At 38.2% G+C, this 17,253-nt stretch overlaps 1 protein-coding gene and 1 non-coding gene across 2 annotated transcripts in view; one reads left to right on the top strand and one right to left on the bottom strand.

Moving 5' to 3' along the window:
* LOC102537131 (pleckstrin homology domain-containing family H member 2-like) overlaps positions 1-6,128 on the bottom strand; it is an 85,563-nt gene extending 79,435 nt beyond the window's left edge. The window contains exon 1 of the mRNA XM_072949423.1: positions 6,050-6,128. The gene's annotated coding sequence lies outside the window, so the exon portion shown is untranslated. The remainder of the gene's footprint in view (positions 1-6,049) is intronic.
* Positions 6,129-15,814: 9,686 nt separating this feature from the next.
* TRNAV-AAC (transfer RNA valine (anticodon AAC)) lies at positions 15,815-15,888 on the top strand. Its single transcript has one exon. It is a non-coding gene; the product is annotated as a tRNA-Val (tRNA).
* The last annotated feature ends 1,365 nt before the right edge of the window (positions 15,889-17,253 follow it).

Below are 17,253 nucleotides of genomic sequence, written 5' to 3'. Positions count from 1 at the left end.
ACTACAAAATGAGAGAAGTTAAAGAAGATTCAAATAAATGGAAAACATCCCACATTCATGGATTGGAAGACTTATTATTGTGAGGATGGCAAATACTGGCAAATGAATATACACATTCAGTGCAATCCCTGTCAAAATTCCAACTGCATCTTTTTCAGAAATTGACAAGCTGATCCTAAAATTCATATGGAATTTAAGGGAACCCAGAATAACCAAAACAATCTTAAGAAGTTGTAGGACTCACATATTCCAATTTCAAAAATTACTACAAAGCTACAGTAATCAAGACGGTGTGGTACTGGCATTAAAAAAAAAAGACATAGATCAATGGAATAAAATTGTAAGTACAGAAATAAGGAAATAAGAAATAAGGGTGGGGGCAAAATAGGTGAAGGGGATCAGGTGGTACAAACCTCATGTTAGTTGTATAATAAATAAGTCACAGGGATGTGATACACAGCATAAGAAATATGGTCAATGTACTAACTTCGTATGGGGACAGATGGTTGCTAGACATATAGTGGTGATCACTTCATATATAGTATACCTGAAAACTAACATAATATTGTACATCAATTATATTTCAATTAAAAAATTATACCCACTAAAATCTGGGACAAGACAAGGATGCCCACTATCACCACTCCTATTCAATATAGTCCTGGAAGTCCTAGCCACAGCAATCAGGCAAGAGAAAGAAATAAAAGGGATCCAAATTGGAAAAGAAGAGGTAAAAGTGTCATTATATGCTGACATGTTACTATATATAGAAAACCCTAAAAGGTCCACAAAAAAGCTACTAGAGCTGATCGAAGAATTCAGCAAGGTAGCAGGTTACAAAATTAATGTTCAAAAATCAGTTGCCTTTCTTTACACTAACGATAAATCAACAGAAATAGAAAGTAAAGAAACAATCCCCTTTAAAATAGCACCCAAAGTAATAAAATATCTGGGAATAAATCTAACCAAGGAGGCGAAAGAATTATACACAGAAAACTATAAACCATTGATGAAGGAAATTAAAGAAGACTTTAAAAAATGGAAAGATATTTCATGCTCTTGGATTGGAAGAATCAATATTGTTAAAATGGTCACACTGCCCAAGGCAATCTACAGATTTAATGCAATCCCTATCCAATTACCCAGGACATATTTCACAGAACTAGAACAAATCATAATAAAATTTATATGGAACCATCAAAGACCTAGAATTGCTAAAGCATTACTGAAGAGAAAGAAAGAGGCTGGAGGAATAACTCTCCCAGACTTCAGACAATACTATAGAGCTACAGTCATCAAGACAGCATGGTATTGGTACCAAAACAGACATATAGACCAATGGAACAGAATAGAGAGCCCAGAAATGAACCCACAAACTTTTGGTCAACTCATCTTCGACAAAGGAGGCAAGAATATACAATGGAATAAAGACAGTCTCTTCAGCAAATGGTGTTGGGAAAACTGGACAGCAGCATGTAAAACAATGAAGCTAGAACACACCCTTACACCATATACAAAAATCAACTCAAAATGGATTAAAGACTTAAACATAAGACAAGACACAATAAACCTCCTAGAGGAAAACATAGGCAAAACATTATCTGACATACATTTCAAAAATTTTCTCCTAGAAGAAATAAAAGCAAGAATAAACAAATGGGACCTAATGAAACTTACAAGCTTCTGCAGAGCAAAGGAAACCAGAAATAAAACAAGAAGAAAACCTACGGAATGGGAGAAAATTTTTGCAAGTGAAACCGACAAAGGCTTGATCTCCAAAATATATAAGCAGCTCATACAACTCAATAAGAAAAAAATAAACAACCCAATCCAAAAATGGGCAGAAGACCTAAACAAGCAATTCTCCAAGGAAGACATACAAATGATCAAAAAGCACATGAAAAAATGTTCAATATCACTAATTATCAGAGAAATGCAAATCAAAACTACAATGAGGTATCACCTCACACCAGTTAGAATGGCCGTCATTCAAAAATCCAAAAATGACAAATGCTGGAGAGGCTGTGGAGAAAGGGGAACCCTCCTACACTGCTGGTGGGAATGCAGTTTGGTGCAGCCACTATGGAAAACAGTGTGGAGACTCCTCAAAAGACTAGGAATAGACTTACCATATGACCCAGGAATCCCACTCCTGGGCTTGTATCCAGAAGGAAATCTACTTCAGGATGACACCTGCACCCCAATGTTCATAGCAGCACTATTTACAATAGCCAAAACATGGAAACAACCTAAATGTCCATCAACAGGTGACTGGATAAAGAAGATGTGTTATATTTATACAATGGAATACTACTCAGCCATAAAAACCGACAACATAACGCCATTTGCAGCAACATGGATGTTCCTAGAGAATGTCATTCTAAGTGAAGTAAGCCAGAAAGAGAAAGAAAAATACCATATGAGATCGCTCGTATGTGGAATCTAAAAAACAAAAACAAACAAACAAACAAAAACAAAGCATAAATACAGGACAGAAATAGACTCATGGACAGAGAATACAGACTTGTGGTTACGGGGGGGGTAGAGGGTGGGAAGGGATAGACTGGGATTTCAAAATTGTAGAATAGATAAACAAGATTACACTGTATAGCACAGGGAAATATACACAAAATGTTATGATAAATCACAGAGAAAAAAATGTGACAATGAGTGTGTATATGTCCATGAATGACTGAAAAATTGTGCTGAACACTGGAATTTGACACAACACTGTAAAATGATTATGAATCAATAAAAAATGAAAAAAAATTATATCTGTACTAACCCTACTTCCAAATAAGATCACATTCTGAGATACCAGGGGTTAGGATTTCAATATATCTTCTTTTTGTGTGTGTGTGGAGGCAGAGTGGGGTGCGGGGAGGAATTAAATCCATTTTTTAAAAATACAGAAATAAAGCCTCACATTTAGAGTGAACTGATTTTTCAGGGTGTCAAGACTATTCATTCAATGGGGAGTGAATAGTTTTTTCAGTAAATGATGCTTGACAACTGGATAGCCACATGTAAAAGAATGAATTTGGACCCACCACATCATACCACATGTAAAAATTAACCCCAATTGGGTCAAAAACCTAGATGTAAGAGTCTAAGCTCTAAACTCTTAGTAAAAAAAAAAGGGCATATGTCTTTGTGACTTTGAATACTCGACAGTTTCTTAGATATGACAACTAAAGCATACATAACCAAATAAAAAATAAATTGAACTTAAAATTAAATAATTTCGTGCTTCAAAGGACACCATATAGAAAGTGAAATGACAATCCACAGAATGGGGAGAAATATCCGTCAATCATATTATCTGATAATGGACTTAAATCCAGAATACATAGAGGATTCTTACAACTCAATGATAAAAAAAATCTAATTATAATGTAGGTGAAGGATCTAAATAGATATTTCTCTAAAGAACACATACAAATGGACAATAAGCACATGAAAAGGTGCTCAACATCATTAGCTATAAGGGAAAATGCAAATCAAATTCACAATGACAAACCACTGTACACCAAATAGGATGGTTATAATAAAAAAGACATGTAACAACAAGTGTTGGTGAGGATGTAGAGAAATTGGAACTCTCATATACTGCTGTTGAGAACATAAAAATGCTACAGCTGCTTTGGAAAATAGTTTAACAGTTCCTCAAAAGTTTTAACATAAAGCTACCATAAGTCCCAGCAACTCCAATGCCAAGTATATACCCAAGAGAATTGAATGCATTAGTCCACACCAAAACTTGTATACAAAAGTTAATAGCAACATTATTCAAACAGCCAAAAAGTAGAAACAAATCAAGTATCTATCATCAGATGAATGGATAAACAAAAGTGGTATATCTATACAATGGAATCTTATTCAGCCACAAAAAAGGAATAAAGCAATAATACATGTTACAACAATGGACAAACTTTGAAAATATTACCCTTTATGCCAAGTAAAAGAAGCTAGACACAAACAGTCACATATTGCATGATTCCATTTATATGAAATAGGCAAATTCCAAGAGACAGAAAGTAGCTTAGTGGTTGCCAAGGGCTGTGAACAGAGAGCAATGGTGATCAGCTACTAATGGGTTTGGGGTTTCTTTTTGGAGTGATGAAAATATTCTAGAATTAGATGGGGCTGTTGGTTGCACAACCTTGTGAATATAACAAAAACAACTGTACTGCACACTTTCAAAGGGTAGATTTTATGGTTTGTGAATTATACCTCAATAAAAAAAGAGCATGTATCTACAAATGAGTAAAGAAAAAGTAATAGTTTAAGTGAATATATAAATAATAACCCATTGTTTGCGGTTATCCCTGCCAAGAATTCCACCATTAACTCAAATAATTTGGAGTTAACTGTTAACCCAAAGTATGACAAGTATCAGGCATATATCTTACCAAGAATACTCTGCTATGAAAACAACACATCAGATAAATTCTGTTAAACATACCTATTTACTTTTTAGTTACACTAATTACATATTTTACAGTGAAGTAGCAAAACCTTAAGAATATTATTGGCATTTAATATCTGCATTCCCTATTTTTAAAATTTCAGAACAAGATTCATTGGCTAATAGTCTATTCTGAGGTCTAGACACCTGATTTCCTCATTTCATTCCGCAATTTCAGTTAGTATAAAGTAACTGCTGTATTAATTCACCATCTTGAGTAAAGATTCTAATTTTGAACAAATATCCACATCTTTTTCCACTACCACTAATTTTATAAAGCCTAACGGTATAACTTTGGGAGCTACAACCACGTGCTAAATAAATATCACTTCTAAATTTTGAATTTGAAAGTAATCTATCTTCACTGCAGCAGACAGGAAAAAGTCTTGGGTTTCCAAATACCCCCAATGACTCTTGGAAACAGTCACTGACACAAAATAAACTGTTTACAATTGTGGAGTGAATGCTCTTTTTTTCTGAATCTTTAACTTCCTGTTTCTCTTCCAAATCCCTAAAGGGAAAGAAAAAGAAAAGAAAGAATTCATCTACTTTGGCTTACCCTAGTGAAGCACAGGGCAGCCACTCATATTCTTTAAGTCTCTTCTCTTAAGGGACAGCTTTGCTTGGCCAGGTAACGTGTGTGCGTGTGTGTGTGTGTGTGTGTGTGTGTGAGTGTGTGTGTGTGTGTGTGTGTGTTTCTAAAGCATTAAAGATGTCTTTCTTGACCACACTGAGGCTTGCCTTGTTTAAGGAACCTCCCGACCGTCACCCAACACCACTTGGGCAAAGCCTGCCCGTCGGTGGCACTGCTAAGAACCGTGCTCCTCACTCCACAGCTCCTCGGGGTCACACACCGCTGTGTGGTCGAGGCTTGCAACTGGCATTTTCACAAAAAAAGCAGTGACCTGCAGGTAGCACAGCACTACGGCTTTTTCAGCTTTAAGTGGCTCAACTTCTCTTTCCACTGCGTTTCGCACATCAAAATCTATGGCTCAAGTGTTCCATCTTTTAAAAAGTGGTCTAATAACTTCAGGAACAGCGCGCTTTCACGGTAGGTCACCTAAGGGCACTTTGACATTCCAGCAACTCAAGGCGTAGAATGTGGTTCTTTAAAGTTTGAGAACTTTCGCCCCCGAGAACACAAGAAGGGGCTCTCAAGGAGCGGAGGCCGAGCGGCAGCACCCCTAACTTTGTGGGCCACTCGGCACGAGGGCGCGGGGCAGCCCGGGGCTCCCCGTGAACGCCCGCGCTACAACACAAACCCGGGCCCCGCGTTTTCAAACAAAATGTCACAGGAGACCAGAGGGTGAGGAGCCGCGGGCCACTGCCCCCAGACGAGACCCCAGCCCTGGGGGCAGCAAAGCGAGCGACGTCGAGCGCCTGGGCTGCGGCGGGAGGCGCAGAGGCGAGTCCCTTGCCGGACCGCTCCATCCCCCGTGTCCGGCCCGCGGGATCGGCCCGCCGCCCCATCCTCAGCGCAGCTAGCCCACCCGCAACTGCACGCTTTCGAGGGGGCGGGGACCCTGGGCAGCGGAGGTGCTAGGGTCGCCCCTCGGCTCCCGGCCTGTCCCATCTGCCTACCTCTGCGCCGGCCCCCGGTGGCAGCGCCCAAGTCCCGGCAGCGCCTGGGGCGGGGCTCCTGGGGCTCTCAGCCGGCGCCCGCCTCACACCAAGCCTGGAGCTGGCGGGGGGCAGGGCACCGCCTCGTCCTGGGACTGGCGGCCGGAGTAGGCAATCAGAGGCCTCAGTCGACATCCTGACGTCACCGGGGGTGTGGCTATGACTTTGACCCCTCCCAGTCCCTCCCCAAGGAGTGAGTACTGTCCAGGAGCTTGTACCCCTGGGCTTTACCACACTTAGAGCTTGTTGTAGCGGTCACCTCCTTTACATTCCCTTTGCTTCGACTCGGCACCCTCCTGTTTGGTCTCAGCCTGAAGTGTTTCCTCTTACCAATCTATCCTTCACCTTCTTCCCAGGTTAACTGTCCTTAATTGCAGTTTTGATGTGCACCCTAACAGAGACCCTCATTTGCTTCCTTTTGCTTAAGTTATAAAGAACAGACCCATTAGTCTAGTATTCCAGGCCTTCATCCTACTTTTGTCAGGTTTATTTTTTGCAGCTGCCTTTCACACACCTGAGACTGTTGCTGTGCACTTCTCCATCCTAGGAAAGTCCATTTAGAATGTTTACCTACTATTTCCAACGGCCACCTTTAAAAGTTCTAACTATCCTCTAAGATACAGCGCAAATAATCTTCTCCAGGTAACCATGCTTGTCACCCCACCTAGCAGTAATCTCTTCTCTTGTTTCTGCTCCCTGAGCATTTAGCTTTTTACTCCGCTTGGCACTTAGCTTTCTGCCTCGTGTACCATTCCTTATCTCTCCATTAGACTGTGAGCTCTTTGAAACCAGAGATTTGTTTTCTTTCTTTTTGTATCCTTCTCAGCATCTAGCTCAGAGCATTGCATAAGTAAGTGAGTGATAATTTTAATGTAATTGGATTTTATATCCCAAGATGGGGTCTGGAGAGGCCAATCTCAGGGTTAAAAAAGAGACAGAGAATTCTGAATGTTATGGGTAATCCTTCCCCAGGTCACAAATCTAGGTCAGACACATTACACCCTTCGGTTCACAAGTGGCCAATAGAAACTGCAATAAGGCTTTTTTCACTACAATCTTTTTTTTCCCTTTCAGTTTATCTCACCTTATATAGAAAAAGCACAAAGGAGATAAAGATTTAGGGAAGGCAATAAACGAGTACGACTAAAAAGCCAGCAAGTGAGTATCAGGCTTCCATATTTCTTCCAGATGAGCACTAATTTTGGACTGGATCCCAGCCTACCCCCACACATCAAATTCCTTTTGCCTTTTGTGGGAGCTGATGATGCATATCATATGAAAAATCATCTCCAAACAACTTTGGCAAACACTCAGGCTGGACTGGGCTTATTTTACAGAGCACGCAGGAGTTAAATAAACAAAGTTTAAGTAACTTGCAAAATTTAACACAGCAAGTCAGTAGAGACCAAAGAGCTAAGTTCAGGAGAAAGAAAGAATGCCAAAATAGAATCACTTCCGTTTGTGAGTCAGAATACATTTAGTCATTCTAAATAAGCTAAGAGAGCTGAGTGAATAAAGTCACTCATGAAAAGAAGCTTTCTAAACACGGCTGCCACTCTCATAAGGCTCAGCCAACATTTACTTACTGTCACCTTCTTCTAAAAACATGACAAACTGAATTTGTTTGGCCGTGAAGAATACAGTGGAATGGCATCTGGTTCCTGGTTGTGCTAAGAAAAATACATGGAACAATGGAATATTATTTAGCAATAAAAAGAAAAGCAGTACTGATAAATGCTGCAACATGGATAAACCTTGAAAACATTATGCCAAGTGAAAGGAGTCAGTCACAAAAGACCACGTTTTGTATGATCCCATTTATATGAAATGTGCAAAATAGGCAAATTTAGAGAGACAGAAAGTAAATTAGTGGTTATAAGGGGCTGGGGAGGATGGGAGTGATGGCTAAAGAGAGAGGGGTTCTTTGGGGGTAACGAAAACATTCTAATTTGTGGTGATGATTGTGTAACTCTGTGAATATACTAGAGACCATTGATGGGTACAGTTTAAATGGGTGAATTGTATGTTATGTGAATTATATCTCAATAGAGCTGTTTGTTAAAAAATACATGCTGAATTTTGTTTTTATGTTAAGTAGCAGCAGTTGGAAAATATCTCTGACCAGCCCTGGTGAATGTTCATGATACTATGTACCTTTGTTTCATTGTATTTGCCTTAGTTGTAACATTATGTATATTTGTAATTATATGATTTTCTGTTTCCCCCTGCTAGACTGTAAGTGCTGAATGAGTAGAAATTGGTTTTCCTCTGGAATATATATCCAGCATCTAGCACAGTGCCTGGCAGGTAGCAGGTACACAGTAAGTATTTATTAAATGAATGAAGATGGCAAGGGGTATATTTTCTTAAGTACTTGTAATGTTCCAGGTCACCAGGAAGCAAACAGACTCAGTTTCTGTCTTCATGGAATTGTGGTCTAGGAGGAGTGATGCATATTCATTATATATTCACATAAATAAATACATAATTACAAATTGCATTAGAAGTTCTGAAGGAATAGCAGCACAAGGTGCTATGCAACTGAATAAGAAGAGGATCTGGGAATCAGGAAGTCCTTCTTTGAGAAAATGACAGTTGAACTGAGGTCTGAAGCCAGGCAAGAGCAAAGAAGTAATGGGAGGAGCATCCCAAGGCATGGGAACCACAGGTGCCAGACCCAATGGTGAGGAGGAGCTGAAAGAAGGCCAGTGAGGCAGGGGCACAATGAGACCCAGGGAGCAAGGGGAAGAGTAGAGCAGGAGGAGGATGCAGAGGGAGGGCCAGACCATGTGGGGCCTTGAAGAACAGGGCTTCTCAGACTTCAATGGGGATCTTATTAAAATGCAAATTCAGACTTGATAAGCCTGGGATGTGGACCAAGATTCTGCATTTCTAGTAAGCTCCAGGGCTATGCTTTGAGTAGCAAGACTACAGCAACATTATTCTAAGTGCACTGAGAATCCCCTCAAGTTTTTTAACAGGGATGTGATAAGATCAGATGTGGCAAGTTGCAGAGTGGATTAGAAAAGAGCAAGAGTGGATTCAATGTATGTCAGTTATCCTGGTGAGAAGTGGTGGCAACTGGGGAGTGGAGGTGATTCAAAGAAGCAATGGATGAACATAGCTGTGCTTTAGGAAGCTCTGTCTAGTGTGCGGGAGGAAACAGCTGGAGAGAAGAGCAATGAGGAGGCTAAGGGAGTAGTTCAATGGAGATCTGAACCAGGGGGCTCATGGCAAGAATGAAATGGAGCCTCTGGTGGGAATTAAAAGGTTCTGGGTGGAATAGATAAAAATAGTAAACAAGTATGTGGTGCTTACAATGCATAGGACACTTCCAAGTGCTTTAGTATATATGATCTCATGACAACCTTGTGATATAGGTACAATTATTCCCATCTGACAGATAAGGCAGTGGAGGAGCACAATTTAAATCACTGTCCTAAGGTTGCACACATTAAGCTTGGGACTGGGAATTCTGGCTTCACAGTCATCTCTATAACAGCATCTCAACTTCTTTCAAAAAACTGAATCTACCAGGTCTGACAATTGATTAGAACAGTGGGACATGAGGGTCTTGGAGGCTTTGAGTGACTGGGAAATGATGGTCCCACTAACCAAAGTAGAGAAGCAAAGAGCAGAAGGAATTAGTTAAGCGGAAGAAGAATGAGATCTGTCTTGGATCAGCTGAGGGCAACTTGAGGTGCCACTGAAATATCTGGGAAGAGAGAGCGAGAAGAAAATAAGTCAGGCTGAGTGGAGAACAAAGGCCTGGGTTTGGGCATACATTTCAAGATAATCTGCATGGAGAGGAGATTTTTGTAAATTGCAGAATGATTGCTGACCACATAGCTGCTTGGCATACTGGGAGCAAGAGCAGAGAGTTTGAAGGAGGCAGGGTTAAGGGAGCTGGGTAAATACTAGGGAAAAGAGTCTGGCTCTTTAATCCAACTGCACATAAAATCACAAAAGAAACAAGGGGAGAGGAGACACTGACCCCACTAGAATGAGCATACGGCTTCTGGAGCAGAGATATTGGAAATCCTAGTTCAAAAAGTAGAAGTCCCAGCACCTGAGGAAATATATCAAAGTCAAGGAGAAAAAGATTGGGGGGGAAATAGAGCTTGTAGAGCAAGCTCTTAATAGCTGACTAGGGTACAACCTGGGGTATAGGCCCAGGCACCCCAAGCTGTTTACCTGCAACTCAAGAGACCAGCAAACTCTGGGCACCAAAGTGTCCCTAGAACCAGGGAGACAGACAAACAACCTGGCCCTCGTAGAGGGGGTGGACAGGAAGATGGCCTGTTTAGTGTGTCCCCAGCGCCCACAGTGTAATGGCTTGTTCAGTCCTTTGGGTCTGAATGAAGGCAGGGTGCTCTTTAACCCCACCTCACCACGGGAGCTGGGCCCCCTCTAACACAGACTGCTGTGGGCAGCAGCTCACAGGTGGGGCCAGGTCAAGGCCAAGGTCAAGACCGATGGTGGTGAGAGTTTAATGGGCACTGATAAGGCCACGGGGAAAGCAATTGTATACAGAGGAAAATGAAAAGTGCTGGGGCAGAGCTTTGTGGATAACTTATTTTAAGGCAGGTGAAAGGACGAGCAGATTGAAGGGTAGTCAGCAATAACTTGGTCAGGACTCATGAAGTAAAGGAAAAAAAAAAAGACACCACATGAGAGACACATAGGAAAACAGTGACCCAAAGAGTATCAAAAAGTGTTAAAATGTGAACAGAGGATTTATTGTGTTTTGGGTCAGTACCTACCAGGCAGAGGCCGCCATTCTAGTACATATGCTCATTACAGCTAATAACTAAAACTTTCTCCCCTCTTTTTACATTGCATAAAGAGAAAGCTTAAACCATAAGTAAAGGAACAAAAAACACTGCAAAACTGATCACAACATCCCCTGACACTGACAACTGGAGAAAAGACACATTATAAGGACATTATTATGTGCTGTGTGATAACTGTAAAATGAAAAGGAATCTTCAAAAGACTTTGGAGAAGGCAGAGGTCACCAGAATGATAACAAGCAGAGAATACTCAGTGAAAAGGTGCAGCATGAGCTGGGGAAAGATTGTTGGAGCTGGTTGCTATATTGCTGGGGCGGAGGTGAGGCAAACTGCCAGAGCCAAGACAAGAAGCACTAACCCGTAGGTGAATGAATGAATGAATGAATGAATGAATGAGGGTGGTGTCCATGAGGGAGACTGAGTCATCCTGCCCAGCTGGAAGGAAAGAGGTTTGGCGTCAGTTGACGGTCTGATTCTAATAGCTGACACTGAGGTGTTCAAGAGCATGACTTAATACAACACAATCCGAAGAGCCTGTATCAATCAGATTTCTTCTTCTACCATTGCCTGTGGAATATATACGGATGTTTCAGAAAACCTGACAGGGTGAATGAAGAGGTATTTAATTGCCATGGAACAAAAGTACAAGCTTGCATGGAGCATTTATTTGAAGGATTGCAGATACACAGCCAGAAAATCCTAAGAGTAGAGGTGAGGAGTGGACAGATGGAAAAAGGGAAATGGAAAAATGAGAGAGGGCTGTATGTAGAAACAGAAGAGTGTCAATGTCTTGTTGAACTCAAGAAGTGGGTTTGCACTGAGCCCAGTTGAAATAATGTGAGAAGACTTGGCAACAGTGTTTTGAACTAACAATTGAATCAAAGTAATTACTTGCATCCTTGCTTTCAATAAGTCTTTCCTTTACTTAATCAAATTCATATGGTGGCCCTGGACTTTGAACTTTAGTGCTATGTTATCCAGTTATATATGCAAATCAATAGAATAACTTTTCTAAAACAGTTCCCTATAGCCAATTGTTTTATATTGTTTCCTGATTATAAAAGCAACATAAATTCATTTTCACTGGAAAATATAAAGACAGAACAAAGAAGAAAACTAAGATTACTCACAATTCATCATCAGTCTTTTTTCCTATAAGACACATTTTCCCTTAATGAGATTTCCTTATAAGAGTATGCTGAATACTTTTTATCTTGCTTTAACACTGAAGATTTTATTATGACCATTTTCTTTGTCATTAAGTATTATTGGAAAACACTTTTAAGGATTGGTTAATATTCCACTATAGGACTTTACCCTAATTTACTTAACCATTCTCTTATTATTGCACAATTAGGTTATTTCTAATTTTTTACTATTATTAAAAACAGCATAACTGTTTCAATATGTTCCTAATGTAATAATGTCTTAGAAGACTTTAATAACAGCTTTGTTGAGATACAATTCACATACTATACAATTCACCTATTTAAAGTGTACCATTCAATGATTTCTGGTATAGTCACAGATTTGTGTAACCATCACCATGATCAGTTCTAGAACATTTTCATCAACCCCACAAGAAACTCAATACAGTTTAGCCATCACCTTCCAACCCCTCCCAGCCACCAGGCCTCAGGAACACCTTATCCATTGTTTACTCCTATAGATTTGCCTATTCTGGGTATTTCAAATAAATGGAACCATACAGTCTTTTGTGGCTAGCTTTTTTCACCTAGCATAATGTTTTTAAGATTTATCTATGTTGTAGAATGTATCAGCAATTCATTCCTTTTATAGCTAAATATTATTCCATTGTGTTGGATATATCACATTTTGTTTATCCATTCACCTAATGATGGACACTTGGGCTATTTCCACTTTTTGGCTATTAGGAAGAACGCTGCTATGAACATTTATGTACGAGTCTTAGTATGGACTTACGTATTCAGTTCTGTTGGAAGAATTGCAGCAACTCTTGGCATTGGAGTTGCTGGGTCATATGGTTAACTTTATGTTTAACCTTTTAAGGAACTGCCAGACTGTTTTGCAAAGCGGCTGCATGATTTAACATTCCCACCAGCTGTGAATGAGGGTCCCACTGTCTATATCCTATAATTAGCTCTTTTTACACCCACTTACCGAGACGTCATGGTTCCCCACAGTGTGTGTTTGTCTTAGCTGCAATAAGTAATAAACCCAACTTGTTTAACTACAAGCATGTCTTTGGCTGGAGGGAGTTGACAGAAGTAGATGTTCCACAGAGACTCAGCAGAAGCCCTCACCATGGGCAGGACCCTCAACTCTCAGTAATCCTGTGCACATCTGAGAACCCTGTGTCTCTACCTGCACATGCTAAAAAGGAGCTCCAATATTTCACTGAAGCCCTTTAGTGCTGGGTTTATTTTGTTTTCATAGGAATAAGTGTCCTTGGGATTTTTTTCCTAAAACCTCACCAGTTTTGTATTGTTTTTTGGCAAAATTACTTTTTAGCCAACACCCACTTCTGCTTGACAAGCATCTTGAGTGTTGTTTGTAAAAGGAAAATTCTACAGGGAGAGGACCTAAACTTTCTTCCTTCTCCTTGCAGGGAGAAATTAGCTTTTTAAAAGAACAATTTCATATTTGTAGCGGGAGGAAATTTAGTTTGTCTCTGAGCAAGCCTCGAGGACCAAGGAGTTCATAAGTCTCCACAGACCAGCTTGAAAATTAAAATGAACTTTTCCACGGATCACCTTTACAGACCTTATAAGGACTTCTCCCTCAGTCTTGTCTTTGTTTCCCTGAGAACTGCTGTGTTTAATTTCATCTGCAGCAAATTAGGAGACTGCTGAGCCCTGGATTAGCTATGGTTGGCCTTTGGCCAAGCTCCACAGACACAAAGTTAGCCAAGCACCATCCTCATGGACCATTCCATTCTCAGGGGGTTTTCTCAATATAAAACAGCACCTCTTCCAGGCTAAACACCTGCTGCCTTCATGTTTTTTTCTTTATATGCTAACTTGTACACTTGACTTCCTAACTGGCACGATTTCACCAGGGACAGCTTGGAATGCAGTGGCTCATCTGCGGAACTTTTGACATGAGTGAGGTTATTCATTTGAGAAGTGCCTCAGAAGAAAAAAAAAAGAAAGTTTCTTAAGAAGATTGTCTTGTTTGCCTAAAAGAGAGAAAAGTTTGTTTAACCGAAGAAATATTCCTCTCTGTTTTTTTTGTACTTTAGAGATTAATGAGATCTGACGTTCTAATTTATGGCTTGATAAAAATTTTCAAGGATTCAAGTTATGTCAAAACCATGTGCACATCACTCCCTTTTGTGTGTCTCTACATCAAATTTATTTTTCTACATCTAAACTTTCTTCCCCTCCTTGCATAGGGAACATAATTAGCTTTTTACAAAAATCATTTCATATTTGTCTGAAGACAGCTCCCTCACAATTTTTTCTGTTTCTCTTCCTCTCTTTTTCTTTCTCTTGGGAGACTTTAATGACAAATTAATTTTAAAGAAGCCTTAGTTGTTATGTGCTCACCCTAGGGGTATAGTCCAGATTACCAGTCAAAAATATCTCAAAGAAGGAAAAAATTTATTAAACTGTGTTTCTTTCTGTTGACACTAAAAAGTATATTTACACATTAGCCTGCATAACAGCTATGAAATAGGAAGAAAAGCCTTTAACTTTAAGATAAAAGAAGAATTTTTGCTGCGATTGAGAGTCTTTAAAATTAGTTCACCAAGAGTAGGGTATAGCTCAGTGGAAGACTGCATGCTTAGTATGCATGAGGTCCTGGGTTCAATTCTCAATACCTCCATTAAAAATAAATGAATAGTTCAAATTTTGTAGATACTGACAGGTATATATAGAATAGATATACAAGATTATACTGTATAGCACAGGGAAATATATACAAGATCTTGTGGTAGCTCATGGTGAAAAAGCATGTGACAATGAATATATGTATGTTCATGTATAACTGAAAAATTGTGTTTACACTGGAAATTGACACAACATTGTAGACTGACTATAATTCAATAAAATAAAATGTAAAAACAAACAAACAAATAAACAAACCTAATTGCCTTCCCCCTCCCCAAATAAAATAAATAAATTAAATTAAATGGAAAAACATTAAGAAAAAATTTGTTCACCCTATAAAAATAAAGTCAGCACAATAGTTTGGTTCATTTAGGACCAGGGTTAAATTTCTTGTGATTCAAACATCTTAAATTTCCTACATTGGTTTTATAAATTAAATAAATTATCACTGTTTCTGTAACTTGCTTTAAGTAAAAACTATACATATGAAATTGTATTCAACTAAACAGAATGATAATGAATGTCTGTTCAAAGAATTTAATTTAATGAAGTTCTTACAATGCTACAAATCATAAGGGTTTAATGTGTTAGCTAAATTATATTTGCCAGAGCTTTAACTTTAAAACCTTAGACAAATGACTAAGTTAATTAATAATCTTTGGATGCCGAGACAGCTTCTAAAAAAGAAACAGAAAAATTGGCCACTAAACAATTTTAAGTTACCTTCTTGCTTAAACTGACAGTACATTAACATTTGCAAATACATTGAAATGGTATTACACACATACACACACAACTTATTTATTTTTGTCTCCTCAAATTTGATACAATTATATGGAATAAGAGCTAAAGGAGAAAAACACGTTTGGTTTTCAATTTTCTAGTTTTCTTTTGTGTCTGAAGAAAAAAAGTTGGTTACTTTGGTTAAATACAACAATATAATTGTTTAATTACAGTAAATACAATAAAGTTTTTAAAAAACAAATATATATGCAATGATAATGCATATGATTTTGTTTTCATTAAGAAAGTTATAGTTTGTTTAGATGGCAAATTTACTATCCTATATACATTTTATCTACTCTATTACTAAGTTAATTATATTTTAAAACTATAGGGGAAGGTATAGCTCAAGTGGTAGAGTGTGTGCTTAACATGCACAAGGCCCTGGGTTCAATCCCCAGTACCTCCTCTAAAAAAGTAAACAAATAAATAAATGTAATTACCTCCCCCGAAATAAAAAAAACCTAAAAAAAAAAAAAGAATAAAGTAAAAAAAAAACTATAATTAAAGGCTTCAAATTAATATCTATTTATATACATGTATCTGTTTATGTATGTGGGATTGAATACATATTAAGGTATATCATATATCAATAAGTCTTTTACTTCAAATAGTTACATGAATAATATACAAAAGAAGTAAAATTAGAATTTGGATCTTTTTTTCTATAAAATTAAAAAGTTACTTTATGAACAGACCAGTGGAAGTCACCAAATTATTTTGCTAACTCCTGGTGTTTCTTGACATAGTTTTAAATCATTTTTCAAGAGTTCTTACTTTTGAAAAAAAGTTAAATTCCTAGCAACAATTTTTGCTTATTGCTGTGATTTTACAATTTTACTGAAAATTGTTTTGTCTTTAGCTATTTATGAATCTGTCTCCTTAATCACTCTCGATGTTGCCTTTCCTAAATTCAGTCCTCAAATTCAGAATAATAAAACTGCTAAGATGCCTTTTATGCCAGAAGTTCCCTGACTTGTAGGTAGCACAAAGACTGGCTCCATTACTCAATAAAAGAAAAGGAAACAGGAATATTTAGGTTTGTGTAAAATTCTCCAAATTTTAATTAATTCAAAACCTGTATGAGTTTTGTTTAACAAATTTAGGATTAAAAAAAAAACCCTGACAATAAAAAAAGTTTATCTTCTTAGGAAAATTATACTTAGGTAAAATGTCTTCCTTAAATAAAAATACTTTCTATGATTGGATACAAATTTAAGAAAAAACAACTATATGCTCATGTATAAGCACAAAGATTAGTACAACAACTGCCCATTAAAATGTTCTTTCCGGGGGGTGGATATAGCTCAGTAGTAGAGTGCATGCTTAGCATGCATGAGGTCCTGGGTTTAATCCCAGTTCCTCCATCAAAAAGAAAAAAAATATATATATATACACATATACATAATAATCTATCTATATCTATCTATCTATCTATATATATCTATATATATATTTAAAGTGTTCTCCAGGATTCTAGATTCTCAATTCCTGTTTCCCTTTTGGTTCATACAAAGTCTGAATAAACACTAGTGGTATTAACACAAATCCATGGTAATCTTTCGAAGCCTATAGCTCATTTCAGCATTTCACTAAGTAGCCAAAACGTAGCCACCTTGTCCAGAAGTGTGACAGCAACAGTAACGTGTAAAAACATCAACTGATTTTGTTTTAAGATTTTCCATTAACCTTAATGGTTCCTGTGCTATATAGTCTCTTTCTATTGATAGTAAATGTTCATCACTTTACAGCTAGTCACTTCATCTTTTAAAAT

Source organism: Vicugna pacos, chromosome 25, assembly GCF_048564905.1.
Source record: "Vicugna pacos chromosome 25, VicPac4, whole genome shotgun sequence".
NCBI lineage: Eukaryota > Metazoa > Chordata > Mammalia > Artiodactyla > Camelidae > Vicugna > Vicugna pacos.
Note: the sequence above shows the minus strand (reverse complement) of the source record. Positions and strands in the feature narration are given on the sequence as shown.